Source organism: Cyanistes caeruleus, chromosome 14, assembly GCF_971803275.1.
Source record: "Cyanistes caeruleus chromosome 14, bCyaCae1.hap1.1, whole genome shotgun sequence".
NCBI lineage: Eukaryota > Metazoa > Chordata > Aves > Passeriformes > Paridae > Cyanistes > Cyanistes caeruleus.
The window spans coordinates 2,822,844-2,850,733 of record NC_141714.1 but is presented as its reverse complement, the minus strand read 5'-3'; the positions used below and the strand labels follow the sequence as shown (position 1 = coordinate 2,850,733).

Here is a 27,890-nt window from a genome sequence, read left to right as displayed (position 1 = left end):
AGTGGTGGCACAGGAACTGAAGGAAACATTGGTTTACCAGGTTATGGCAGCACAACTCAATTCAGCCAGTGCTGCTCTTGAAAATAAGTGCAGGAAAGAGCATGGCTGTAGAAAAAACTCTACTTGCTGAATCACCCAACTGTTGTCAACAGGGTTTTTGAATCCCAGGCCCGGTTTTTGCACTGCAGACTGTACAGCAGAGGTGGGAAGTGGCTGGGAGTGTGGTGATGAGTATGAAGAGAAGCCCTTGGCACTGTCCGAGTGCTGAGTTTCTGTTCAGCCAGATGTTACCTGAGCCAATGACAAGCTGGGATCAGCCTGGCTGAGGCTGATTGAAGTGTTTGGTTACCCACTGGCTAAATAGCCCTAAACAGAGGAAATGAAATAATTGTTATTTAAAAAACCCCAAACCCACCTAGAGGATAAACTCTAACTCTTCCATTTTCTCCAAAGGCTTCTCTAGCAGTGTGTAATTCTTTCCAAGGACTCTACACCTTCCCACCAGCCTTGGTATGAGGTATGAGAACAATATAACCTATAAATCCTCTATCTTGAAGGTCTTCTCCCACCTAAACAATTCCATGATTCCATGCTTTTATAATCTATGAACTAGCTAGGATGAATTTAGGGACAAGTTTGATGCAAGCAGGGTATGGTTACTTAAACCTTGGTGTTTCAATCCACTGACAACTGAGTGTTTGATGCTTGGGAAGCGCAGAAGTGAATCTTTTCAATGTGTGTGACCTTTTCTATAAGGATTGCCTCAAATCCAACGTGAACATCTGCAGCCAAGTCCATTGGTCACACATGACACCATCTTATTACTGAGGAGCAGGAACAATGTAAGGAAACACTCACACAGCTGAGAATATCTGTTTGTCCTAGAAGGAAGATCTCTAAAAATGTCCAGACTTCAGCCTAGATGAATGTCTGTGGATCTCAGAATCTTGGGACTGCCATCACAAAGGACTCTATAAAAAGGTTGGAAATGGAGAGGCTGCTGCAAGTCCCGTGGATAATTGCCTGGCTCCGTGTGCTGTGCGCAGGAAGGTCACTTCACACAGGCAGTGCAATTACCTCCTGGACAAATGGAAAATGAAATTGCAACCTTGTGTGTGATTGCCAAGAAGACAACCCAAAGTGCTGGCTATGAGCAAAACCTCTGCCCTCTTCGTGGCAGGAAAGCTGGCACTGTTCTCCCTGGAAACAATGGATTTGAAAACGTCCATCTTTTAAAATGTGCCCTTTCAAGGTGTTCAGTGAAAGATGATGAGCTGCTAAGTGTTTACAGTGGTTTCTGCAGCTCTCAGCCTAACAGAGAACTCTCATCACCTGAGACCTCCCAGGGTGCTAGTGGGAAGCTAAAATTCAGACTGAGTTTAAGCAGAACCCAAGCTGACAGCAGATACAGGGCTTAACTATGGGGGATGTGATCCATTGGAGAGGGGATTGAATGGTCCTGTGCTGTCAGTGATGGAGTAATCACTGAATAAGTGGTTTGGTTTTTTTCCTTTTTATTATTTAAATTAGGGGCAAGAAAAAAAAATCAGTTTACCAGCACGATGTTGCCCAGAATGTGTGGGTTTCAGAGGACACACAGGTGGAAGTCTTGTCCTGTTGAAGGTGGAGGCAAATGATTGATAGATCTTCTGAGTACCAACAAAAGAAAATTCACTGAGAGATTATGAATTACAAATTATAAAAAAAAACCTGGGTTGTAATCACTCAGCATACACAAAACTCCTTTAGTTTTAACCTTACTCTTAATTTTGGGGGAGTTAATGACTGATACAGGAAGCACCTTTAACTTGTACTTGGTGTCGTGTTTCTTTGTTTTGTTGGAAGCAAACATTTGGCTTAAGGAAAATTTGCACAGGTGTAAAGCTTTCCTTCTATGAATATTTAAACAAATGGGGGTCTGTCACTGAACTGCAGTTTAGTAATTTTTGTATCAGGCTTTGTTGGGTTGGAAAGCATTTCTTCTGTTAGGCTATAAAATAAAAGGATTTATCCTTAAAATAAATTAATCAAAAATCTCTTGTGAAAATGCTGAAGCTAAGTGGAAGATTTCCAGAAAAATCGAGCATTATTATGATTTTTTTAAAAGTGTGTGTAAAATAATCCAGTCTTCCAAAAAGATGCTTGAAGTTGTTTGGATAGAGTTGGCATCTGCCAGAGTCGAGTCACACATAAGATAACATGATTGACCATTTTTGGCATGGGATGGGCTAAATTGGCTCATCTGTTGGCTGTCAGTCTCTTCTGAATTAGATCCAACGCTTTGTAGGCACGTTTCCATCTGGTTAAGTTTAGGACTCAAGCTGTTTATATATTAAAAAAAAGTATTTTGTACCAATAACAATTTCTAGAAAAAGCGTTTTGCTTATGTTCCATTTTGAAATTATTTGGTTTTTCTTCCTGGTTAAAATAACCTCCTGAAGAGTGAAAGATGATGTGCCCATGTATTATGTTAAGACCCTTGAAACATGCAAATAAAATGGAAAGAAATTAAAAATTTTATATGTACATATTTAAATATATGTATATATGCATGCATATCATTCTGTAATATGTGACTCCTCTAAATTGGAAAACCAGATTTTAAGTCTGCTAATATTTTAACCATGTGCATTAGGAAAGGAGGATGAATACATGCTGTTACACTCACATTGAGTCTTTCTAAGATTGGCCTTGCATTATTTTTATTCTGAATATTCGCCATCTGGCACTGGGAGCTGCAGTATTTAGTGCCACAAATAATAATGAAAAATATGGTAATAGCTCGTGATACTTTAACGTAAAAATATAAGACAGAGGGTATAAAGCTCTGGGTGTATGATCTTACAGCTGCCAAAGCATGTTGTTCCCTCTGCCCTTGTTTTCCATAAATGAGTCTTTGATTGGAGACAGCAGCAGTAATGGGAAAGTCATTGGTTAATGCACATTAATGAAACTGCGTTACTGGAGTTAATGAACTACAGTCCTCAAGAAAAACGAGCAGGAAAAACGCCAGGGTTTGTGCCATTGTGTTCAGGTAGCTGTGGCTGCAGCCAAGAAACACCAGGGAAATGGTTTTTACTCCAGACTCACCTGAGAAAGAAAGTCTTTTTCACATGGGACATGCCCCATAGAAATGCCTGAACTTTAAACTGAAATTGCCTTTTCCTTTCCTCTTTCCCCCATCGAAATACAATGAGGAGACCGCTGCATATTCAGCAAAGCTGTTGTTCTTGCTGCAGTTAAACTGCATAATTAGGTGGTGTTTAAAGAGAGCTGAACCTCAGTGACTGTGCAGGCTAAGGCAGAGGTGAGACCAACTCCTGGAATTTACCCAGGTGAGCTGCAAACCAACTCGGGGAACTTACTGAGGTGTTAGTGCTTGAGGAAAACAGTTCCAGAATGTTTGGGTTCAAAGGCAGCAGGCATTTCCTGAACGTTCCTTTCAGAGAACAGAGGAATTGACCTTTATGATTTCTGTAAGACTGGATTTACTTTTGACCACTGGCCAAACAGCTCCGGAGATGGCAAGAATTCTGTGGCCGTGTTTTGTGGCTGCTCTGTTGGCATTAAAATCAACCCCTTTCACCAGCTCTGCTCTGTGGGTCCTCTGCTCACCACTGCAGCATCCTCTGCTCTTGAAACAAGAGTGAAAAGCACAAGGTGCCTCTGGGCACGAAGAGTTTCATGTTTGCTAAAGAAAGGAAATAATTTATAGAACACTACAAGTAACGGCTCCATCCACAATAAACAGGGCTTGGCTCTGCTGGCCTGTGCAGCTGCCCCAGAAGAGCCACAGAGCAAAGGGAAGGATGGAATTGCAAAACAGAATTTGAGTTTCCAGCTGTTACCAAAGAATCCTGGCCAGCTCTCCAGCTTGGCCAAAGCAGCAACTGGCTTTGAACCCTGGGATCCCAGAAACTGCCCTGCACCTGTGCAGTACATCCCTACCCAGGTCACGGATTTAGTGCCTGTGAAAAGATCAAACCTACAGTGAATCCACAGCAGTTTGTGACTCTGTCGTGTCCTGATCCTTTTGCCTTCTCCAGGTTTTATTCCAACCTGTGCTCTGGCTCACTGCAAATACACCAGGCCATGCTTGAGACTTCTTGGTTGTTGCTGGTTGCTTTTCTTCTTCCTTTTTTTTTTTTTTTTTCTTTCTCCCCTACTAATCCAGTCACCTCCCCTGAAGTGGCCGAGGTTGTTCTTCCTGCCAAGGGAACGAGGGCACACAGAGCCTTCTGTCCACAGAGCGCTCGCCTTGGCCCAGGCACAAATGGGAGCTTTTCTTTCCTCCTGCTCAGAAGGCACCAAGAATGAGGTGTTTGGCCATGGAAACCGGTAAGAGAAATGCACAGTTTAAGGAAGAGTTACAATAGAAAGCTGAAAAGTTGGGAGGAAGGTGGGGGAGAAATGAAGGAATAGGCAGGGACAGATCTGGGGGGCTCAGAGCCTGTTAACAGCAGAGTTTAATGGAGCCGGGGGATCCTCAGAGGCTGTGACCCTGCTGGAACTGCCTGACTTGAATAAGGAGGTTTTTAGCCTTGTGAGGCAGGGTTGGGCGTCTTTTGGGTGTTTGGTGGAACAAGGAGCCTGTCAAGGAATGGAGAAGCCTGGGAACTGCTCTGGGACCCTCCTCACCTTCCACGGCTCTGTCAGGCACCTTGGAAATTTGTCCGTCCCAGTGAGCAACAGCCTTGAGCATCTACTGGGTGTGTCTGGAACACTGGGGCAAAGAGAAGGTGTGGACTAAACACCAGCCCTGCTCCTGCAGCTGCTCTGAGACAGTGCTCCGGGAGGGGATGCAAACAGCCAGGAACTCAGGGGGAGTCTGTCTGCAGCCAGGGGCTCAGCCTGGACTGCTGGGCTGGGTAGGATGGGATGGTTTTCTGACAAAGCTTTAAGGCTTGTCAGGTGTGCCAGAGAGGAAAGGAGAATTTCCATGTGTGTAGTTCATGGTTCCAGCTTTGTTTATTCTTCAGGAATTGCTTCAGCCTCAGTAAGAAGGACTCACTGTTTGCAGGCACAGCATCATTTCCCCCAGCACACTGTTGTTCTTGAATTGCACACCAGAACCTGGGAAGGAAAGAGGAGGAGAGAGGGGGAATCCTTCACCCTCATGAGTCAAACCCCCAATCCTGCCTCCTGGAGTGCTTCTCATTCTGCCAGTGGTCCATGTTAGTTCTTGTTCAGAAGTTGCTCCTGGAAGTCTGAGAGGGTGGGGAAGAAATCCTCTCCAGCTGTTTGTGGTAGAGTGGGACAGGAGGGTGATGTCTCCTGCCACTCTGCTGCCTTTCTCTCTGAGTTTTTAAGGTTCATAACACCTGGGAAGCTTTCTGCTTGAAACATGCTTTACCAGGATGACCCAAATATATAGGATTTGAGATCTTCTGAAAATCCCATTTGTGTTCTACCTGTGCCATGGGCAAAACAGAATCCTCTGCTGAACCTCTACCTCTGCTATGGTTTAGCAGAGAGGCTGTGTCTGGCAAAAATTAGTTGGGCCACAGAAAAATAAGGATTTGACCTGTATTGGCTGTGCTGCAGCGAGGCTCCCATGAATCTGGAAAAGAGGGAATGATGAAGAAAAGAAGAAATTATGGAAAATGAGCACTTGGAGACCTGGAAACCACCATGGCATTGGTCTCTTGTCATAAACCAGGTTCTTTTCTCTTAGACTGACTCCTGCTTCCTAGAGAGACCAGCAGGCAGAGGCTCCTGGCACATATCCATGTCTGGGCACACAGATTCTGTGTGAAGACAGCTGGAAGGCTGGGACAGATGTAAATGTCTGATCTGCTCCGTGGTACAGGTTGCAGAAACTGCTCAGGGCGCTGGCTGCAGCAGTGGAGCTGCATGGGGGGGCTGGAGAACAGCAGGGCTGTGGGGCAGGGCTGGGCTGGCATCACAATCACCCCTGCCTCAGGGGCTGTCCATCCCTCCTGCCAAAAGGAGCTTTCTTAGCACCTTGGTTCTGGCACCTGTGAGCCTCTATTCCACAGCCTGGAAAATGAACACCCTGCCAAGGTGGGGCTGCTGTGCTGCCATCAAATCAGTGCCCCTTCCACATCTGCTTGTGGCAGTACATGAAAAGATCACAGTGCACAGACTGTTAATTTTTCAGATTGCCTGAGATGCTGTGCAGAACTTTATGCTGCCTATCGATCACCGTTGTGGTGGTTCTGTAATTGAAGGACCTTCAATGAGAAGTGTGGATAAGTGGAACTAAAGGCATTATATTGTTTCACAGCCCCAAGGATAATCTCTGAGCCTTGTGTTTGTGTTCCCTCTAAAATACAGCACTTAAATAAATACTTGGGTTGTCTTTCTAAACTGGATCCAGGTGCAAGGCTCAGTTAATTGAATGTGTCTTTTCTCTCCACCAAGGCCCTCGCCAGGTTTTACCTCTAATCTTATCTTGGTGATTATACTCAGGTGATTGCCATCACCTCCAGCACACAGCTCCAGTGTGGCACCTTCCCAAAGGCATTGGCAGCAGCTGGCTGGCTCTGACCAGGTGCTTCTGGCCACGTTATTCCTGCCCTAGGAGGTGCCTCAGCAGAAGAGCTGCCAAAGTTGCTTGTGTGCCTTTGGTGGCACTTCTGAAGGGCACAGCCCCTATGTGATGTTGCTGAGGGCAAAACCTGCCCCCAGCTCATTTTGAAAGCAGTTCATGACCACCATCCACCTGTGTGCTTATTTTAGTGAGCACTGCCAGGTGTGCTGTCACCATCTCACCTGACCCTGATTAATTACTTATTTATATTACTCAAATCTTTCTGCCAAGAAAATGACGGGGTAGTAAAACAAAATGCAGCATTACAAACATGCAAAGGTACAGGGAGTGAAGTGTGTAATTCCCACAGCAATGTGGTGAGGCTGGAGAGGAAAACCATCACTTGGGAAAGGACTGGGAAGTGCTACTGACACCACCTCACTCTGGGGCCTTGGTTAAATCATTTACTGCTGGTCCCAGTTTCTACACCCCTTCAAGTGTGTGCCCTGACACAGTGAGAATGAATAATTTATTCACATGTGATGTATGGCATGTGCTGCTCCTGGGTACTGCTATTAATGAGAAAAAATGAGATTAGTTCCTTATTTCGCAGTGCTGAAGGTTCACGTGTAAAGTGCTCTGAATTCAGGGAGCATTCCATATGTTGTCATACATTCCTGCTTTATTACTGCATGGCTGGGGGTCTCTGATGCCGTGGGAATAAGGACTAAAGCGCTTGATGCTTTAATATTTTAGCCACAGCATCAGCTAATCAATTTCTAGACTGTATGTGTTAAGATGAAAAAGCAGTAAACTCAAGCGATACCTTAAGACTAGAAACCTCTTTTAAATATCACAGTGAACTTAGATAAACCTAAAGGCAAATAGGTGTGTCTGGTTTGCCTTCTATTTGCTGAACCGTTCTGTTGGTTCAGGAGATGAAATAACAGCAGTTTCCTCCGGTCCCCAGTGCAGAAAGCCCAGCACATGCGGGGGTGTCACGGAGACACAGGGCTGCGAGAGTAAGGGCTGGGGGTCCTGCGAGAAGGGGAGGATATTATCAGCTCACAGACTCTGGAGATGTTGGCTCCTGCCTTGCCTGTTTGTCGCCCTCCTGCTCGGCAAAAGGCAGCGCCTGGTGCGTCCCTGCCTTCCCCCTGCGTGCCTGGCATCTCGGCAAGTCCTCAGCCATCCTGAGATGAGGCAGCCTCCTCCCGGGAATGGGCATCTGAAGGTAAAGCGTAGTTTTAGACGCTGTTATTAATACCGTCATCGCGAAAATAACTCGGGAAAGCTGCTGCGGGCCCTGAGGTGGTTCCTATATCCGCTATGGAGAACCGAGCCGGATGGACAGCGCTGGGAGCGAGTTCCACTCCCGGGCTCCGGCCGAGCCGTGCGCGGGGGGTGACACCCGCTCGGGCCCATTGTCCCCTCCCCGCCGGCCCGGCCTGTCCTGTCCTTCCCCCCGGCCCTTCCCGGCGCCCACGTTCCCTTTGCCCGGCGGAGGGTTCGGCACCTGCCCGGGCCCGGCGGCGGCCACGCGCCCTTTATGTCCGGAGCGGGCGCGGTGCGCGCTCCCGCCGGGCCGGCTGCGGCTGCGGCTGCGGGGTGCGCGGTGCGGGCAGCGCCCGGCCGCCGGTCCCGCTCCCAGCGAACAATGGCAGCGGCGGCGCTGCCCGGCACCTCCTGAATGGGCGCAGGCCTGGGGGGGGGCGGCGGCGAGGAGGAGGAGGAGGAGGAGGAGGCAGCGGCGGCGGCGGGGCGAGGCGGGAGCCGCCGCCCCCCATCCTCCCTCCCGCCCTCCGCCCGTCCCTGCGCAGGGAGCGCGGGGCCGGGGGGCCCGTCCGTGGGGCGGCGGCGGCGGCGGCGGCGGCGGCGGGGGAAGGGGCGGGGGCCGGCGGCGGGAGGCGGGGGCCGGGGGCGGGCGCGTCCACCTGCGCGCGCCGGGCCCCGGGCGCATGGAGCAGCGCTGAGCCGCAGCACCGGCAGCGCCCGGCGGGCGGGGGGACCCCCGCTCCATCGCGGGCCCCGCGCCGAGGTGAGTCCCGCCGCGGCGGAGCTTCAGCCACACACACCCCCCCCACCACCCCACCCCTCCCTCCCGCGCCGGCAGCACCGCGGGGGCAGCGGGGGAGGAGGAGGAGGAGGAGGAGGAGGAGGGGATGCTGATGGCAGCGCCGGCCTGCGCGGAGGCCTGCGGGGAAGTTGCGGGGGGTGTGTGTGTGCGAGGGTGGTCTGAGGTGACGGGGGGGGGCGGTAACTTGGCGCCGTGGCCCCCCCACCCCCGGGCAGGTGCAGCTCGGGGCGGGGGCGCCGCCCCGCCGGGCCCCCCGGCGGCCGCGGGGGCCGCGCTTACTTCAGCCTCGGCCAGAACAAAAACATAATGAAGGAGGGGGGGGGATGGGATTTTTATTTTTATTTAAGGGGAGGAAAAAAAAAAAAAAAAAAAGGAGCCCCAGCCCTGGGAGTAGCTGTCACCGCGCGCATTAAACTAGAGAACTGGCTAATCAAATAAAACTGGCTCATTGTCTGAAACTCTATCCCAGCGCAAAATGCGGCTGTGAATGTAATTAACCATCTGTCTGGCGGGCGGCGGAGCGCCGGGTCCGTGCGGTCGGCACCCGGGCGCTGCCATCCCCGAGCCCCGGGATGTGCCCGGTGTGTGCGCCAGGAGGATGCTGGAGCGAGGAGGGGGGGTGGGGGAACGAAATCCTCCCTCGGCTCCGAGGCGAGCGAGCGATGCACGGTGCGCTAGATGAAGGCAAACAAGCCGTGAGGGAGCGGCGATGAGCGGCGAGGCGGTCGCTGCCGTGCTCGGGGTGATGCTCGGCCGCGTTCCGCCTCCCGCGGGGGATCCGCGCAGGATGGGTGCGCGCCCGGGGGATCCGCGCAGGATGGGTGCGCGCCCGGGGGATCCGCGCAGGATGGGTGCGCGCCCGGGGATCCGCGCAGGATGGGTGCGCGCCCGGGGATCCGCGCAGGATGGGTGCGCGCCCGGGGGATCCGCGCCCGGCAGCCCCGGCTGGATGCGTGAGGCCGGAGGGAGCGCTGCGCCTGTGCGAGCCGAGGCCTCGATGAGCCTCTTGCGGGAAAACAAAACGGCTCCGTGGTCCTTAAATCCTCCCGGAGGGTTTGTTTTTTTTTTTTTCCCACCTCCACCCCCCGTTTCCGCCCGGCGCTTTTGCTCGTCCCCCCTGCCCCGCGCCGGCCCCGAAACCTCTGTGCAGCCATCAACATCCTGGTACTCGGCTGTGCCGCGCCGGAGGTACCTGCTGGCATCGCTGGAGCGGCGTGGTACTGCGGTAACACCGAGCCCACGCTGCTGCCAGCGGGGCTCGGTCTGCTCTACACACGCTCCTGCCTCTTGCTTTGCTGTTTTACATTTTTTTTATTATTATTATTTTATATTTTTTTTTTTTTTTGTACGTGTGCGTGATTTGGTAAAGGAATAATACAGAGGCTAAAAGATAGCGGCAGCGCTCAGGCAGGTAGGATGCAATTTAAAGTCGCTCCTGCTAATACCCCATGCAAGACTGCATTTGTTAAGGTATGCGAGCTGTGCAGAAGGCAGCAGTCTTTAGTGAATCACTTTTGAAAAACAAATACTTGACAAAAGAACCAGACCTGCTAAATGGATAACAATTATGTAAGCCTATAGTAGGTTTTGATGTATGTCAAGTCTGTTAAATAAATCAACCTGTTCAGTGAATAAATCTGCTCTGCACCAATGCTTTATTATAATTTTTTTTTAGGAGAATAAACCTGTGTATTTAAGACGATTTTAGCGATGTGAATCTCACGGCCAAGCCCCATAGCTGCCAGTGGCACAAGACAAATCCGTGGGGAGGGTGGGGTGCAGGAGCACGGGGAGGGATAAGGTGGATATTAAAAATACACAAAGATGTGCATAAGGATTCCTAGTGATAAAATTCTCACTGATCCATGTCTTGATGGAGTATTTGCTTTGCAGTGGCAATGGCCCATACAAAGCTACATTGATTTAGCTCGCTCTGTTCACGATGGCAGTTCTGGTGAATAATTATTTTCCCAAAAGCCCTAACCAAGGGAAGAAAGAGAGTCCCTGCTTGGCCTACACAGTAGTACAGTATCTTTGAAAGCGTGTATCCGGCTGCAAATAAAGAGAGCCAGTTCAAGTGTTACTACACTCAGCAGGAATAAAAGGGAGGCAGAAAAGGGGAGCACCCGGCCGCCTTCCCCGTGTGCCTCGTCCCCCTTTCCCTCTCTGCTCCTCGCCCTCCGCTCGGCTCTGGGGGTGGGGAGGGGGGATTTTTGTGGGTTTGTTTTTCCTTTTTTTCTGGTGTTTGCTGTCGCCTTTTGGAGGCGAGGCTCTGGCAGCCCCACTTCAACGTTGAGTTCTGAATGCTGAGGAGTCTCTTTGAGATTGGGAAAAAAAAAAAAAAAAGAGGAGAGGTTGTGGCCAGTGGGTTTTAACTTCCCAAGCTGGGACAGGCAGTACGTGTGTGGGGCAGTGCCTTGGTGGTGTCCTTCTCTTTTGAGATGGTGAGGCCTCATGGATGGTTTTGTGATGGCTCACGTGTGTATCTTTTCCCTGGCTCTGCAAAGAAACACATGAAAAGACTCAAATGTTCTTGCAGCACCAAGAAGGCCCCAGGCTTGGGGAGAAAGTGTTCCCAGACAAAGGGGTCTGGCTCAGGTTGGATCCTGGGCGTGGGACCCAACCACGGATGAGAGGTGCATTTTTTTGGATATTAAGGCTTTTCCATTGTAGCAACAACCCAACCGTGCTGCTTTGCTTTCCCCCAGCACAGCAGTGAACCGTCCCCTTGAAGTTTATGCCCCGTTGCAAACGAAAAGCAGCATTAGGAAATAATCTTTTCCTTGGGCAGAATCCAAGGAGGAGAGCCATGGATGCTCCAGACCTTGCCCTGGTCCTTGTGTGGGGGCTCTTTGATGCTGCCCTTGCTGAGTTTGTGTTTGGCCATGAGACAGGTGGGTAGCCTGACTGTTTACCAGAGTAAAATCTCTATTGTTTCTCAGTAATGACAGCTTTTGGTCTGTGAGGGTATTTAGAAAAAAAAATATTTTGAGAATTGGAAGCAAAATAATTGTTATGTAATCCACCTGTTACGTTCAAAGTCCTGTTTTCCACCTGGGAGAGGACTGCACTTTTTTTATTTTTATGCTACATCTTTGTGTACTTTTAGCCCCGCTTGAGTTGGCTTTATAATCATTACCTGTGTATACAGTCAGGTGCTTGACGAGCCTGATTTTGTGGAAGCTGCCAGCAGTGAGTAAATGAGCCATGTGGCATAAAACTGAGCAAACCATGATTTGTTGGTGCCTTGCTCTTCCCTCTTCTCTCTGAGCTGCTCTTGTACACCCACAGTGTCACCTGTGCTCTTCCAGCACAGGGACACACCTGATTTCTTACCTGTAATGTGGTGTGAGAGGCGTGGTGGGATCTCAGCCTTTTGGGGTTTTTTTTTTGATTTTTAGGGCTCCTGGGTGCTGTTACAACCAAACATGATGAAATACTTGCCATGTGCTCTGTAAGTTACAGATGCTGAAGATGATGGACTGGTTTGAGCATCCAGGTGTGGGGGTTTGCCTGAAGGATGCAGGAATTGAGGATAAAACCTGTCCTGCTGCCAGTGCCAGAGGGTCCTTGGCACTGCTGACCTGCCCGTGGCCACGAGGAGAAATGGGGAGTGTTTGGGAAAGCTGAGCCACAGCTGAGTTTGCAGGAGGAGCCACCAGTTCTGCAAATGTGCCCTTCTCCTTAGCAAATTCATCTTAGGAACAGGCAGGGGAAGTGGCTTTGGTGCCGTGGTGCTTTGGACTGTGGTGGTAGTGCTGGGTGGATTTTGTTTGCAGTTCAGGGGAGTAGCATGTAATCTGTGTAATGCTGCTTTTGTGTGCCTCTATTGCAAATTGATGTCTGGGGAATGACATGAAGCAAAGGCTCTAGACCAGCAGGTCTGTGATATTTTTGTAGCAATGTCTTTTTATTCAAAGCAGGTGTCATGGAGATCTTTCATCCCAGGATTTCTTTCATCCCTGGCGTTTGTTAGCTCGTGTTAAAACTTTAAATCTTGAGAATTTCTTCTGTACAGAAGGTGTTCCTCATGTTGCTCTGGCATGGGCTGAGCTATGATTATGCAGACTCCAAAGAGTGACAGGGATGAGGTGGATCTGTGTCTGCATTGCTACGTCAGCCCTGTGAATAATCCAGGGCCGTGGCCCAGTGCCCTCCAGTCCCAGGCAGGGTCTGTGCCAGCTCAGTCTCAGGAACTGCAGAGATTTGGGAGTGGGGAGCGCTGGGGGTGTTGTCCCTGGGCAGAGATTTCTTCTAACCCTTAAGCATTCAGAAGCTGATTTATGCCCAGCAATCTGAGCTCGTATTTGCGGTCTTGTTTGCCTTTAAAAAAAGCTTTTGACTAGGAGATAACTGATTTGCTTAATTTATCCAGGCTCTTGTCTCGATAGTCTCCCATGGTGGAAAATTCTGCTGGCTGATTGTTGCCTTTCAGTGATCTTGTACATCTTTGTTTTGTGCTGCATCTTCAGAATCTGGGCGGATGTGTCACTAGAAGTTTCTGATCGGTCTCCTTGTCCTGATTTATTGGTGTTGCTCCCTTCTGGGAAGGTGGAGCCACAGTCTGCTGGCCCAACAGCACTGCTTCTGCTTGGACCCCAGCTAGTTAATTTACCCCATCAGTTTAACACCTTCCTGAATTGAAACTATCAGGACTGTGATCTCTGTCTCTGCCAGTGGCTGTTGTTTTTCCTTCGGCATCAGACCACGAGTGCCTCTGTCTCAAGAGGGAGCTTGAGGTCTGACTTGGGATGTCACCTTGAGTGGTGTTGCAGTGCCAGTCTCTGGTGTGTCACTGGGGCTGGCAGGAGCAGCAGGGGTCGTGGGCCTGGCCTTGACACCAGTTAGGGGTTTCCTTGCCAATTTATCAGTTTATCAATTTATCCTCGTGCTCCTGTGGGGTTTCTGTTGTGCAGAAGGGACTCCTCGTGGTGGGTTTGGTGTGAAGGTCCCTTCCTGCTTTGTGGTGTTCCCTGCTGGGGTCTGGAGCTGTTTCACGCTGAGGCCCTTGGAGAGAGGAGTGTCAGGATTCCTAAAATAACACCAAACCCAGGCATTTTCTACCTCTGCTCTCCCCTGGAGTAAGACCCAGCATTGTCACTGTCCTTTTCCTGATGTGCTGAAACTGTGAGAAGGTGGCTGATGCTGTGAGACCATTGCATTTTTGAGGGTATATGGACAGATGGAGTTTATCAGGAAAAGGAGCTCTTGTGGATCTTGCAGGACATGGCCAGACTCTCAGGAGTGCCAGGACGTGCTCAGAGCACTCCTGAGAGCTTCTTGGTTGTTTCATTCCCAGCATGAGACCTGGGCCCTCAAATTCCCAGCTTTCCCAGTTCCATTCCAGGCGAGGTCTCTGCTTTAGGAGCTGTGTCCTTATTGAAAAAATCGGGTTCCTTTCCTCGCACTTGGGAGGATTTTAATTGTGAGTTACAGCACAGAGGAGCCAAACATAGAAAAGATGAGTTCTGTGGGTGAATTTTGTTTCCTGTACAATGTCCCAGTGAATGAGCAGAGTCTTTGATGGAGGAGAGAAGCTGAAGCTTTATGAAGGGCCTGTTTATTGGCATTAATTATTTTTTATTAGTTACAGCATCCGTAGTCCGTTGGCAGTAGAAGAGCCCAAAGTAAGAATATTAATTCTTCAGAAGTTTTTCAAAGCTTGCATTTTTCATAAGAAGCTTGTGAAGCTTCAAATCTAAAGCTTCCAAAGCCCTTCTTTTTTTTTTTTTTTTTATTCTTCAGAAGTGCCACTGAAGCTCTTTTTTTTTTTAAATTTTTCGTATTTTAGCTGAAACTATGAGTTTTACACATAGAAAAAAAAAAAAAGAGAAAAATAGTTCTTTCCCATCCACTGCATTGGCCCTAATTTTCAGGTCCCTTTTCTACTAATTTTCTGTCCTTTCCCCCCCCCTCTTCTGATTGGGGTTTTACTCAGTGGCTGAAGCACAGATGGATATGAAAGGTGGGTTTGTTTGTGACTGGCCAGTCAGGACAATACTTGACCTTCACAGTTGTTGAATAACTTCAGAGAAATACTTAACTGCTTCATGAGAACGAGGAGGGTGGCTGGGAATTTAACCAGTACAGAGGGAACCTGGTGTCTGTTTGGCCAGCAAGCAGCATTTTTTTTTTATTTATTTTTTTTTTTCTGGTTGGCTTGCAAGGTCATTTTTTAATACTCTGAATATGAATTTAAGGGTCATGCTGGTATTTCAGTGGTTATACAGATGGAAGCTGGGTCTTACTTCATATTGCTCCAGGGAATGGAGCAATTAGTAATCTTGGCTCTCTGGGAGCCTCAAGGGGGAAAATGAAAATTGCCTTTTTCAGGGTGGTCACTGCTCCCATTTGCATGAAGAAAACTGCTGGGGAGCGGGCTAATTTTAACTACAAAAATTTGTGATGTGGGTTTTTTTGTTTAATGTTTCTGCCAACATTACATGGACAGGTTAACTTCATTGACAGCTGTGCCTGTCAAGAGCAGAATTGAATGGCAGAATTTTTGGGAAGATCCGAAGGGAAAGCGCTGCTGACCGCAATTTCTCAGCTCAGCGTTAAAGCAAACAGGCAAACCCCAATCTCCCTGGCACCACTGGCTCTGTAGGGAGCAGCACACAATAATTTCCATGGGGTTTGTTTATGCCTGCCTCGAAGGAAATCTCCTATATCAAAATCACCTGTCCATGCAGTGACTCGAGGGAGATTCATTGTGAAGTCCGTGGAGCGTTCACTGCCGGCCCGTGCAGGAGTTCAGCTGCCTGGGACACAAGCAGCATGGCTAATGGATAACAGTGGAGTTCAGGACCACTCCTGGCCCACAGTGCCCGTGGTGTTAGCCCAGCCAGCCACGACAAATTCGGAGGAACCCTTCAGCCAGAACTTCCCACAGAACAAATAATTTGTCCTAACCCTTCACTTATTTAATTGTCTTATTTATCTGGTTGGTTTGGTGGAGTTTGTGCTGCAGGAAAAGGAGTTTTGTTTATTGTGAGCGTTTCTTTGGTTAATTTGTGCTCTTTCCTTGCCTGCTACTTGCTGGGTTTGAGCAGTGCCTCATCAGCAGCCTTTTGGGAGGTGGATGGGAGGCTGGGCAGGCCACTGTGTTTCCAAGGAGTTTCTGGTTTGAAAGAGTGAATTTTTGATTGGCTTGATCGCTCAGCATCACAATTTATGGCTCTTTCAGGCAGCATAAAGTTGTGTTTCAGGATTTACCTTCAGGCTATCGTTTATGTCCCTGTACAGTGCTGAGCTGAGAACCACGTGCTACTTACAGTTCTCTATTCTTCTGCAAAAGGTGTTTAAAACCTGGTGCTTAATCATCAACAGGGTCTAGTGCTGATTTCACCCTCTGGAAGCAGTCCTGGCTTTGCAGGAAGGATGGGCACTGGCTGTGCTGCAGAGCTGGAGCTCATTAGTGACCAATGCTGGTTGCCATGTGGTTGTGTGGAATTACTTTAGTGTGGAATTGCTGATTCTGACTGCTGGAGTACGGAATTACAGGTTCCAGTTCATGTGTTAAGCAAAGCCTGGTATCTCAGTTCTCTCTGGTTTTGTTTTTTTTTCCCCTATTATCCTCCCTTCCACTCTTGTTTGTGGTGTTCTTTATTCACAATCTGTGTGCTGGATTCCTCACTAGGATGAGTTCAAGACTTCCTAAAGGTCACTTCAGGGGGAGCTTGGAAGCATCTTGGATTCACTTTCCAACCTATGCAGGTGGTCTGGAGGGGTTCTGGGCTGAAATGAGTGGCAAAACCTCAATGCCAGCAAAGAGCCAAGAGCAGGAACGGAGGAAGGTGGCTCCTGGGAAGGGATTGCTGGTGGGACATTTCAGGGAAAGTGGTGGGGAAAAGAGGAAAATGCTGCTTAAATTGTGTTTTGGAGCTTTCTGGCCTGGTGTGGTATGGGAAAGTCTTCATCTGCATTGTGATCAGTGAGTTTGTACGTGGTGGAGTCCAAATATTGCATCAGAAATGCTTAATCAGTGTCTTGTGCCTTAAACCTCATGTGGAAGCAGAAGGGTTGTGTTCCCCATTGCAACGTGCAGTAAACGTAAAATACCTGAAATCTGCAGCTGACAATATAATTTATGAGTTCTCACCCTGCACTGATGATGTTAAAACAAAAGGCAATTTAAGGGTATTACAACATTTACATAATATATATCAAATGTATTGTATCTATATAATACACAGTTATATTTAAGGGTATTATCCTATATTATACTCATATAATATATGTTATTCAGTTAGGCCTGGGTATTTGCTGAATGGGCTGTGTTAAATCACTCCTACAATTGCCAGGGTCAGGTTGAAAACTTGATGTGTAGCTCAGAGTTTAATCAGCATTTTGGTTATTTTGTTAATACCTTCATCCTCCTCCCTGCATTTATGGGTACAGCCATACCCTGTGGTGGTGGCTGCTAAACTTGTTATCTGTGGCTATTTGAATAATTTCTTTTTGGGGCAATGTAAGGCTGCTTAAGTAAAGATAACAAGAGGGCAGAGGAGGGGTTGGAATGAGCATTTCCAGGTCTGATGGGTCCTCCTCAGAGTCCCCAGCTGCTTCACACTCTTCCCTGTCTGTCCTTGAACAACTTCTGTGCATTGCATGGTAAATGGAAGTGAAAATATTTTGTTTGATGTTATTTATTCAAATCTGGAAAGGATGGTTGTGCAAAGACCAAAGAAAAATGGTTTTAGTCTGACAAATGCCAAGGGTTTTTGTTTTGTTTTTAAAGCCCAAGCAAACCCTTTGGGATCCTTGGCTGGGTGTATAATAGCATGAAATACACCATTCCTTTCATTCTGCTCCCTAAAAATCTAATTTTTTATGCATTTAAAGTGGGAGTTGAGGCAAAAACAGAGTTTAGCTCTGTTGACCTATATTTATGAAAAGAGAAGGCTTGCTAAGTGTTGCAAGAAAAGAATATATAGTGCTGTTGGTATACTCTGACAAAATGTACACACATACTAAAACCAATTTTGGGATTCTTCATCTTCTTACTGAACGTTTAAGCCCTTTCCAGCCAGATTCAATCCATTTTTGCAGTTCATGGCATTTATATTCAGGCTGCCATTAACAGCCATGAGGCATCAGTGAAGAAGGGCAGCAAAACAGGGAATCTAGAATAAGCAAGGGATAGTGGTGGTGCTGAAACCTTCCCTGATCCCAAGGTTTAAAGGTGAACTTTTAAACTTTTTTTTTTTCCCCCTGTGTCCTTTTTGTTGTTTTATTTTTTAATTCAGCCTACTCTCTGTAAAAGTGCAGTTTAATGGTTATCATGCTGCTTGTTGCATAACTGTGGCACAGATGTTATTTTTTTTTTTTGTAATGTTGCCTGACATATTTGAAAGGGAAAGAGAGGAAGGGAATTTATACCCTTTAGAGATGAATATGTGAAGCCTATTAGTCTTAAAAAAAGTGTGAAGAGCTAGTTAGAGCTGGAGCTGGCACATCTCTGAAAGGCTGATCTGTGGAGTGGAGCTCTTCAGATAAAGAATGAACGTGTTTTATCTTCTGGAGTTTGTTGTGTGTGTTACCAGACAGCCTAAAATCCAAATTTGGTGGGTTACCTAATGTTTAGGCACGTGATTAAATATTTTGTGGATCTGAGACCAGATCCAAACGCATATTTAATAAAAACACCCTCCAGAATTAAGTTTTACGGGATAATCACCGGTGGTGCTCGGAGTTAAAGGATGTGAAGATGAAATACCTTGCTCAGCATGGCTAGTACTGAATGTTTTAAGTGTTTATTTCACTGCAGCTGCAAACAACACCTTTAAAGTTGCTTTCTTATGAAGCCTTGACTGAGAAAATACAGTTAGAAGTTACAGTTTTAGCAGAAGGAAAAAATTGCATTCAGGGCTACCATTTCCTGGTGGAATAGGCATGAGAACATGAAATCATCTCTTTTTGGCATTTCTAACAGCATTAGAAGTTTTAAAATAGTAGAAATGCAAATAAGTAGAGTGAAAATGATAGATGCTGTATTTATATTTATTTATGTATCATAACAGAATGCCTGGTGTTTCGGATCAGCACAGTGTGCCTGGATTCTCAGAGTATTTGTTTTATAAACAGGGATAAAGCTGCAGAACCCACCTCTCCCTGCTCTACAGAGGAGCAAACCAGCTCACAGGGTAATTAATGACCTGCAAGAAATGCAGCTGGGAAATGAGCCCAAGGATCTTGGCTTCCCAGCCCTTGTTTGAGCCTATGGGCTGGGCAGTGGGATAATTGGGATAAATTCATAACGGGGAAAGAGAAAAGGGAGAAATGACACCCAGTGTCATGAAGCATCTTTTTGAAGTTGTGGAGTAGAGATAATTCAAATGATTTTTCTAAAAGGACTTGGAAAAAGCCCCCCAATAAACCAGGTGAGCAGTTACAAAAACAAACAGAAACCTGAGAGTATTTTTGACTCGTTTCTGCCCAGGGCAAGACATTTTGGATTGGTTTTTGTTTTGCTTTTGTTCTGCCCTTTGCCCCTCCCTCTTGCTGGGTTACCTACTACAGGAAATAACAGATTAGGCAAAATAAATCCTAAATTACAGCTGGAGGAGGCAGGAGCTGCTGTGTGAGGGTAAAATTGCTGAGGCTCAGGTGCACATTTTAGAGCAGTCCTTATGCCTGGGATTTTCCTCACCGAGAAGCGGGTGGGCTGTGAGTTCATTCCTCAGCTCTGCTGGTCCTGGCTGGGGGAGAAGATGTTTCACCCTCCTCCCTTGGTCCATCAGAGGCAAGGCTTCCTCACCTGGCAGCTCCAGGGGCTGGGAATTTTCTCCCTCTCCAGTGACAGCCATGCAGTGTTCAGCTTGTGGCATCCTCCTCTGGCTGAGCAAGGGAAGGATGGGAAATACGAGGCTAAAATAGAAGGTTTGTGCTGATGCAAGCTGTGTTTACTTTTGAAAATTCAGTTTATTAAACTCAAGGCTGCAGAACTCCAGGGATCAGTGATGCTGTCTGAACATCACCTTCCGCACCGCACAAGCAATTTTTCAAAATTACTTTTTTAATTAAAAGTTGTATCAGTTTAATGCGAGTTAAAGGAAAGTTCACAGGCTTAGCGTCGTCTGAAACATGCTGCAGATTTGAGAAAGAGCCTTTCCCTGCCTTTTAAAAGTTTATCCAAAATAGTGAATATGCATGGGAAGAGTGGGAAATCTCCTTCTGGACTCGGCCTCTGAGGGATTGCAGGGTGAAGGTGTTTATTGATTATCAGTCCAGCTTCACTTCCATTACCTCTGCAAGGAGCTGCAGAGCAGCAGAGTTGGAATATGAACATAAGGAAAACAAGGAGGACTCGAGGTACAGCAGAGGAAAGTCAATACAGAGCTTATTTAAATGTCAGCTGCCTGGAAGAGCTGTGCTCAAAAGCTGTGAGGAGAGATTAGGTCTGGGAAGGGAGGGAGGCTGAGCGAGGCTGCTGCTGTGGGCAATGCCTGCAAAAGGAGGGAGAAGAAACTGCTGACTGCAAATTGCATCTGACAATTAGTTCTGAGCAGCTAATTGGAGAAGTTCCGTGGCTCTTGGACAGGGGAGGGCTGTGATTGTAGTTGGTGGGCGATCTGATCCGTGTTAACAGTGTTATTCGTCAGCGCCGTTGACAGGGATAAGTGACACCCATTACAAATCTGTTTACTACCTCTAGATAATGTATTTCATTTCTGAATGTACGTGCTGGGTAGGGAGTCTCTGTAAGCACAGCATTCCTGGAATTTTACAGAACTACAGAATATCCTGGGTGGGAAGGGACCCACAAGGATCGAGCCAAACTCCCAGCCCCTTGAATCGTTTTAAATCGCATTGACTTTATTTATCCAATAGGTCAGAGCTGTAATTCTGTGGTGTTTGTCAATGTAAGTGGTTTTATGTTTGGGGAGAGCTTGAGCAAAAAAAAAAAAAATGCTGGTTTGTAGAAGAATAACCTGATTCTGAATTTCATGGCCATTTTTATTTTGGAAAGTTAGCCACTAATTACGTGTTGTAATAAGAAGTAGTTTTATTACAGTTGTGCCCGAAATAAAATTAGGTTGAGTGCTCTCATGCGGGAAACATTATTGGAGTCAACTTCCAAAATTTTGCACTTGGGGATGTGGCTTAGTGATGGACTTGGCAGTGCTGGGTTAATGGTTAGGCTTGGTGATCTTGGAGGTCTTCTCCAACATAAATGATTTTGCAAAATCCTCAGCATTTTAGGCAGGACTGGAGGTGAGAAAGATGGGGTGCTGTAGCTCATTGCAACCCAGCCAAGTTTTCCTTCATTTTGTCAGGATACAATTTAATTCTGAATTAATTTGTAATTAATTCTGCTTAATTCTGAATGGAGCTGAGTGTTTTTGTCTTTTTTGGGGAGTGTGTTCCTTGTGCAGGTGAAAGCCAGAAGGCCTGAACATCCAGCCTGTTTCTGGCAGGCCAAACTTTGCCTTAACCCTGCTCAAAACCTGTGTGGTGTAACAAGTGCTCGCTGAGGCCAGTGGCACCACGAACATGGGAGCAAAGGACAAAACAAACTCTGCTTTGGATGTGTTTCATCTGCATAAACACACAGCAACAAGTGTTGGTGTTCTTACCAGCTGTCCTTTCAAGTCTTGCTGTCCCACGCTGCCTGCAAAAGTGCATTTAGTAAAAAACATCCCAGCTGTTGCAGGTGATCCTGTGCTGCAGAGAGGGTGGGAGAGCAAACACTGCAGGATGAGCTCTGTTTGCTCTGTGTGATGCTCTGCTGAGCAGAAGGACTCCCTCCAGAAGACACTTTCTCGCCCAGGTGAGCAAGCTGGGCAGGCAGGGATCTTACAGGTAGATGGCATGTGAAGCTGAAGTTGCTGTCCCCCTCTCTGGAACTGGCTTTTATTTTCCAAAATATGCTGTGATGACGGCAGAACAGCAGAAAAGGTTTGCATTTAAAATACACAGGAGGGATCAGTGAGCCAACATTGACTTCTCTCTTAGGCCTGTGACAGTGCCATCACTTTTCTGTCCTGTTCACCCCACTTGTTTAGTGGGATTATTAATATGGATGTGTTTCCTTCCCAGGAGTGTCCTGAAAATCAGTTAAAGTTTGAAAAGTGTGTTGAAGAAGTCTCTCAGTACTGCTTTAAAAAATAGTTTTTGATTTATTTTAGTAAAAAGAAGTTTAGTTCCTCCTCTGCTGGAGTTTCCTCCTTGCATTTTTCCTGTTGCTTGTGTGTGGAATCCCATGGCTCTTCCATTCTGCATCCTGCTTTGTAAAATGTTACATTTTATCCTGTATTGGAGAGTAAGATTTTCAGTGGTTTTTTTATGCAGAATGGGAATAGGAGGCAACCTTCAAAGTTCGGGCTGTAAAACTTCTTCCCCTTTAGATGACATAGAGGAGTTCTCATGCTTAATTGAAAGGTTCAGGATTCTATTTTCAAGACTTCTATTCTAGTGAAAGGTGGAGAGCTCTTTTTGCAGATTACTTGTGACCAGGACTGATTTCTTGTCCAAAAATTAAACTCTTTTAGCAGTTTTTTTCAAAAGGCAAGGGGAGAGCCAGTGGCAAGGAGGGGTAGAGTTAAGAGGAAGACTTTCTGTAACATTTAAATGAGACATTTCTTGGAGGGGATCCTTCCAAGGAGGGGTTGACTGTAAGTTGTATTAAAATCCTTGGATGTTTCTGGAAGTTGGATTGAAGATGAAAGGAGGGAAGAAGGACATGCATGCTGGGAGGGGTGAAGAATTTGCTCTTGCAGGGCAAGGAAACACGGCACCTTCTCCTTTACAACTCTCACCTGAAGCCCATCTTTCTTTCCCCTCGTGGACTTCTCTGGTTCTCCTTTGGTTGTCTTTCCCTTCAGTATCAAAGCTGCATCCCCTGGAGATTTTCTTGGCTTCTGGTACCTGAGTTCACACAGGGAATGAGATGGAACAAGGCAAACTTGGTTCTAATCGCTCTCGTCTAATTCTGCTGCATAATGGAGATGAGCAGTACTTACATAACAATATCCTGGGATGTTAATAGATTTAATAACCCAGAAAGGTGGGAAGAGGTTCTGAATTACCTATAAAATGGCATCTAACTAATGAAGTTTACGGGAAGCTCATCTCTTTGAAGGAGAGTCAGATGGTAGGAGCGAGACTTCTGCATATGCTCAGAAGAGGAGACAAAATGAAGCTGCACGTCCTAATCAAACTCCTGTTAAAAATAAGTTCTGAGGTGCTGTTGGATTATGCCAGTAATACAGGGCTTCTGGTTCAAATCTTACAAAAATGTAAACAACAGAGACTCCTTTAATCTTTTTTTTTTTTTCCAAGTGTAGATATGTTCCAATCTTGGGGATTAAAACTCTGTATGTGCCCAGCGAAAACAATCGGTTCATTAATGCTGTTTTGTTAGACCTTGCCCCCCTCTTGCCATGGTGATAAGGGACCTTAATTAGATCCCAGAACAAATGCTGGAGAGCTTGACAAAAAGGAGAAACATGGGGAGGGGGTGGAGAAATACTGAGATGTTGTTAGCAGATACATGCAGAGAGCTGCATCTTGCAGAGGAGAGACTGTGTTTTATGGAAAACACTGGTTTCCTTTCCCAGGAGCACAGCCTCTGCTGCCAGGCTGGAAACATCCGTGGACAATGTGTGGGATTGGCACTGGCAGCTCCTCAGATCCTGCTCCCAGGTGGGAGCACCTGTCCAGGGGAGACAGGACAAGGAAGGCGCTGCTGGTGGAGCTGTGGATTGAAAATGGATATTCCTGAATCTGTGCTGGATGCTGCTGATGTTCCCCCATCCCCTTCATCCCCCATGAAGTGGCCAAACCATTGGGTTGATTCATATGTTTATATTTGAACAAAAAAATGTCTGTGAGGGGAGGGTTGGAAAGGGAGGAGGGGGAGAAGAGTTCAGAGGATTTTTATGGATGCCATCGGCAGAAAGGGGGAATTATTATTATTATTATTATTATTATTATTATTATTATACAATGAAAAGGAAGGTTGGCAAATAACATTAGCTGGAACAAGGAGGAGCTTTCCCTGAGAAGCAGATCTCCATGTGGTTTCAAAACAGCAAGTGTGCAGAAACACAGGCGTTAAAAATTAAGAAATGCTGGGTTTTTCTCTTTGTTTTCTATTATTGTGTGCTCAGGTTGCACTTTCAAAACTTCCTGTGCCATCGTTTGAGGTAGAACATTAACTCCAGGTTAAAATCTCAGCTTTTCATTAACTGCATTTCCAGGCTGAAATTGGAAGACTGTGGCTGTCAACTCCCATACCTTTGTCTCCAGTCTTACTGATTAGTTGTACTTCATAATTATTCCTTGCTTAAATTACCTTTCAATAAACCAAAATAAGATTATCTCTTTGAGTTTCTCACGGGAAGTGTGTTTTTCTGGCCATAAGACAGTTGCTCTCCGAGCAACTAATTTATTAATTTATTTTTATTTTCATGTCAGGTTTTCTGTATCACAGTGACATGTCTTGGTGCACAGGTGAAGATGTTTCAAGTGAAATTTATTGCATTACAAGATGATGCATAAAAGCCAGCCCTGTTGTCAAGGTCTATCAAGCAGTTTAAAGCTTGAAATTGGATCTCTGTCTAGCCTAATATTTTAGAAACTTTTAAGTAAGAACAAGGTGTAATTCCTCTATTTTAAAAAATAGGCCTCTGCAAAGCATGCATCAAACCTGCCAGCATTTTAGTAAATATATCAAAAAGCAAATTCAGGTGCCTGTAGACCTACATCTCATTTAAACACATTATAGTAGGTGCTAAAGTAATCCTGTGAGAGGCAGGTGTTATCTCTGAGTAAATACAGAACTGTCCATCAGCCCTGATGATGTGAGAGTGCCTCTGGATGAGCTCTGTGTGCCTGGGGAAGCAGCAGGAGCGAGTTGTGTGGCACTCACAGGTTCTGGGTTTGGTGTTTTGTGCCATTTCCTTCTGAGCTGCTTGGGTTTGGGCAGGGTTTGGTTACCAGGAGTAAAAATAAAAAGCCCCAGGGGTCGTGGTTTGCTGCCCTGCCCAGGCTGGCTGTGGCAGTGATGCAATAGGTTCCTTTTAACAAAGGTAGCTTTGTTTTTCCTGAAATATGTTCAGGAAAGAGAAACTATTTGAAGTCTGCTAAGTACGAGTTGTCTTGCAGTTTTTCACTCATCCACTATTTCTGTGTGTTTCCAATACCTCTCTTCAGGGTATTTATTCAAGGTTAACAGAACCTTCTTTACAGTTCTTGCTGTTCTTTCAAAACCCTGGATTTCATTATTTTTTAATTTACCTAGAGAGCACAGTGGCCTTAAACATCCAGGACTATCCAGTATTAGTTTCTGTTTTACCAGGAGAGAAAGAGGTTTTTCTTTGGAACTGAATGGGAACTGAGGTAGTTCAGTTTAAGTTTTCCACTTTTCCTTTGCAGACTGAGAGTGACTTGTTTCAGCTTAAGCAAGTTTTAAGGGTTATAAAGACGATTTCATTGACCCTCAATGGAAAAGAATTTCAGATAAATACATGCAAGATGACTGTAGTTTCAGTAACATGAATAAAATAAGAGATAAAGGTAAAGTAGGGGGAGAAGATTGGAATTTTTAAATGGCTGAGTTGGAGGAGTGAGGAGGGTGAGCAGCAGTACCTCTGCCTGCCACGTAATTGGACCTCAGAATAAACTGGAGACCAGGTGTCCCTGCTCTGTAAACCTGTGGTCTGCAAAATTATTGTCAGATAAATGTTACAGCAGGAAAGAAACCTATAAACTCAGGCTTTTATGGGTTATAACATCATTAGTTGTAAATAACACCATTAAAATCCACCCTTTTCAGGCAGATGCTTCAGGAGGAGTGAATATGAACTTCTGCCCATCTTCAGGAGCTACAGAACTCAGGGAAGGTCTCAGTGGGAGCTGTTCTGGAGGTGGCTGCTGGTGTGGTGTGAGCCTGGTGAAACCAGAGCAGCACATCTGGAAATTGCCTTCAGTGTTTATAAAGCTGCAGGGCTCGCTTCTGTGTTGTACCTGGTTGAACATCTTGGAGTTCTGGGGGGGAAAAAAAAGGCAGGCAGAGGATAACCCAACTGCATCGCTTAATATTAAGTTGAAGTTGCTTATGGGTTTTAGTTTGAAAGGAATAAAATGAATATTTCCATCTTCACTGTTAGTCCCCCCCATGGCAGACTCACTGTCTGTGCTGGTGATGGAACTCTTTGGCTTGGGTTGGAGTTGCTCCTGTCAGAACAGGAAAAGCTCAGTCAAGGTATTAAATACTGTGATTAGATGATCTGGAGGATTGAGTCCTAAATAATGATTTATTTCTTTTAATCTGTTGTTCCCAGTACTTGTACATCTTATCTAAGAAATTCTGTTTGGCTCTTACTAAGTCAAAACATTGTCAGAGAATTTTTAACGTCACCATTTAAAGCTCAGATTTTGAGTTAAAACTCAGACCTTTGCTAATTCCCACCAGTGGCTGGCTGGTCTGTGTGGAGATGAATACAGAGAGCAAAATGGAAGTGCCAAAATGCCAAATCCCTGTCCCCCAGCAGGTTTGCAGCCAGGGCAGCAGCAGCAGCACATGGAAAGGTGTGTGACTTGAGGAAGACACCTCTGAGTTAAGCTGATAAAACCTCTCTTTAATCCTTACTCTGGTTTCCACCTACTCCAATTAATTATGGAGATGAGTTGTTAGTGGTGACTTTTATGAAACCGTGTGTAAACAGTGTGTATAATGAAAACAAGAAAGACCTCATTTGTAGATCAGACATTAGGGAGACAGGATTATTTCCTGGCTCAGAGCAGGTGTCAGGTAGGTGGATAGCTCCCTTTGTGTGTGAGGTTCATGGCAGGCAAGGGGGGTAGTGTGCTTTGGGGAGGTGTCTGGATTTTACAGGCTGGATTTGTACCAGTGCTGTCCAACTGGTGCATCCACACCCGTGCTGGGTTGCTGGAGCTGTGTAACGATGGTGCAGCCACGCCAGCAGAGAAATGTCTGTGGGAGAAGTCCTTGGTGGCCTGGCTTCTGCTTTTACAGTTTCTCCTGAGTTAATTGTTGAAGCCTTGCATTAAAAAATGAAACCTAATTAAGGATTAAGTGAGTTGAACAGTGTATTTGCAGCAAGTCTGTTCCAAGTCTTGATTCGACAACTCTGAGTGTGTTCTCTTGAGAGAGTTTCATCATGAATCTGAGGTGTGTCCAGGAACAGGACTGGAAGAGATGGAATCAAGGTCGTATGGAAATGATGCACAGCTTGTTTAATAGCAGATCAGCAATCCCAGTCAGGGTTAGGAGTCACTTGCCAGGGGTGTGTGCTTGACCTGGGGGAGAGCCCAGCCCTGGCACTCCTTGGCTGCTTGGCTGATGCTTGTCTTGGGGCAGGAGGAATCACTCATCCTCTGCAGCTGGCCTGCTGCTCTTGTCTTCTTTCCAGCCCTCCTAGGCAGAAAAGTAGTCCAGCAAAAAAATTTGGGATGACAGCTGTGCCTGAGGGAAAGCTGGAGCTGCGGGGAGCACCACACCACGGTCTCCAAAAGACACAGCTCTGGTCTGGGACACTCTTTGGCTGTGGTGTCTCTTGGAGTAGTGTGGAACAGGTGTCACCATCTGGCAGGTCAGGTGGTGCCCAGGCAGCAGAGCTGGGGAGCAGCAGTGGTGGTGATGGAATGGCAAAGGTGGTGATGGAAAAGCCCAGGAGCAGCAGTGAGGATGATGGTGGAATGGCAAAGCCCAGGAGCAGTGGTGATGATGGAATGGCAAAGCCCAGGAGCAGCAGTGATGATGATGATGATGATGATGATGATGATGATGATGATGATGATGATGATGATGAAATGCCAAAGCCCAGGAGCAGCACTCCAGCTCCAGCGGCTGTGTTGGTACTGGAGGAGCCTGGAGTCTGTGTGGGGCTGGATGATCACGCTGGCCTGAAATGGAACTGGCAGGAAAGCTCAAGCACTGCCTGGCTGTTTGATTTGTCTCCCTGGCTTCCCCTGCCTCGTCTCCTTTGTGCTCCTGGCAGGGAGGCCACATCTCAAGCTGCAGATGGTCGCAGGGAGGCTGGCGAGGGGCTGGAAGTGACCGGGCCCTGGCAGCCACCAGGCAGGAGGAGCCAAGCAGCAACAGCTCTTGCAGGACTGATTTACTGCTTGCAGGACCCTTATACAGAATAGTGTAGCCTGTAATGTTGGTCTATATATATTTAAAATAAGAAATCATATATATTTAAAATATAGAATTCATTACGGTCGTTCATCTCACCACTACCCAGAGTTTGTTGTTGGTTTAATCAAGTGGTGTAGTCATGTAAGTGCAGAAATGTCCAAGAAATTAAATTAGCAAGCCAAAAGTGATGGCGTGGAAGGGGGCAGAAG

The 27,890-nt window shown here is 46.6% G+C and overlaps 1 protein-coding gene across 3 annotated transcripts in view; it reads left to right on the top strand.

Moving 5' to 3' along the window:
- Window positions 1–7,426: 7,426 nt before the first annotated feature.
- Window positions 7,427–27,890, top strand: part of NEXMIF (neurite extension and migration factor) — a 153,009-nt gene continuing 132,545 nt past the window's right edge. For 2 of the 3 annotated variants that reach the window (XM_086850128.1, XM_086850124.1), the window contains exon 1: window positions 8,416–8,531. The gene's annotated coding sequence lies outside the window, so the exon portion shown is untranslated. Of the gene's footprint in view, window positions 7,728–8,415; window positions 8,532–27,890 lie in introns of those variants that run through there. The other variant, XM_086850125.1, reaches the window with a different exon arrangement.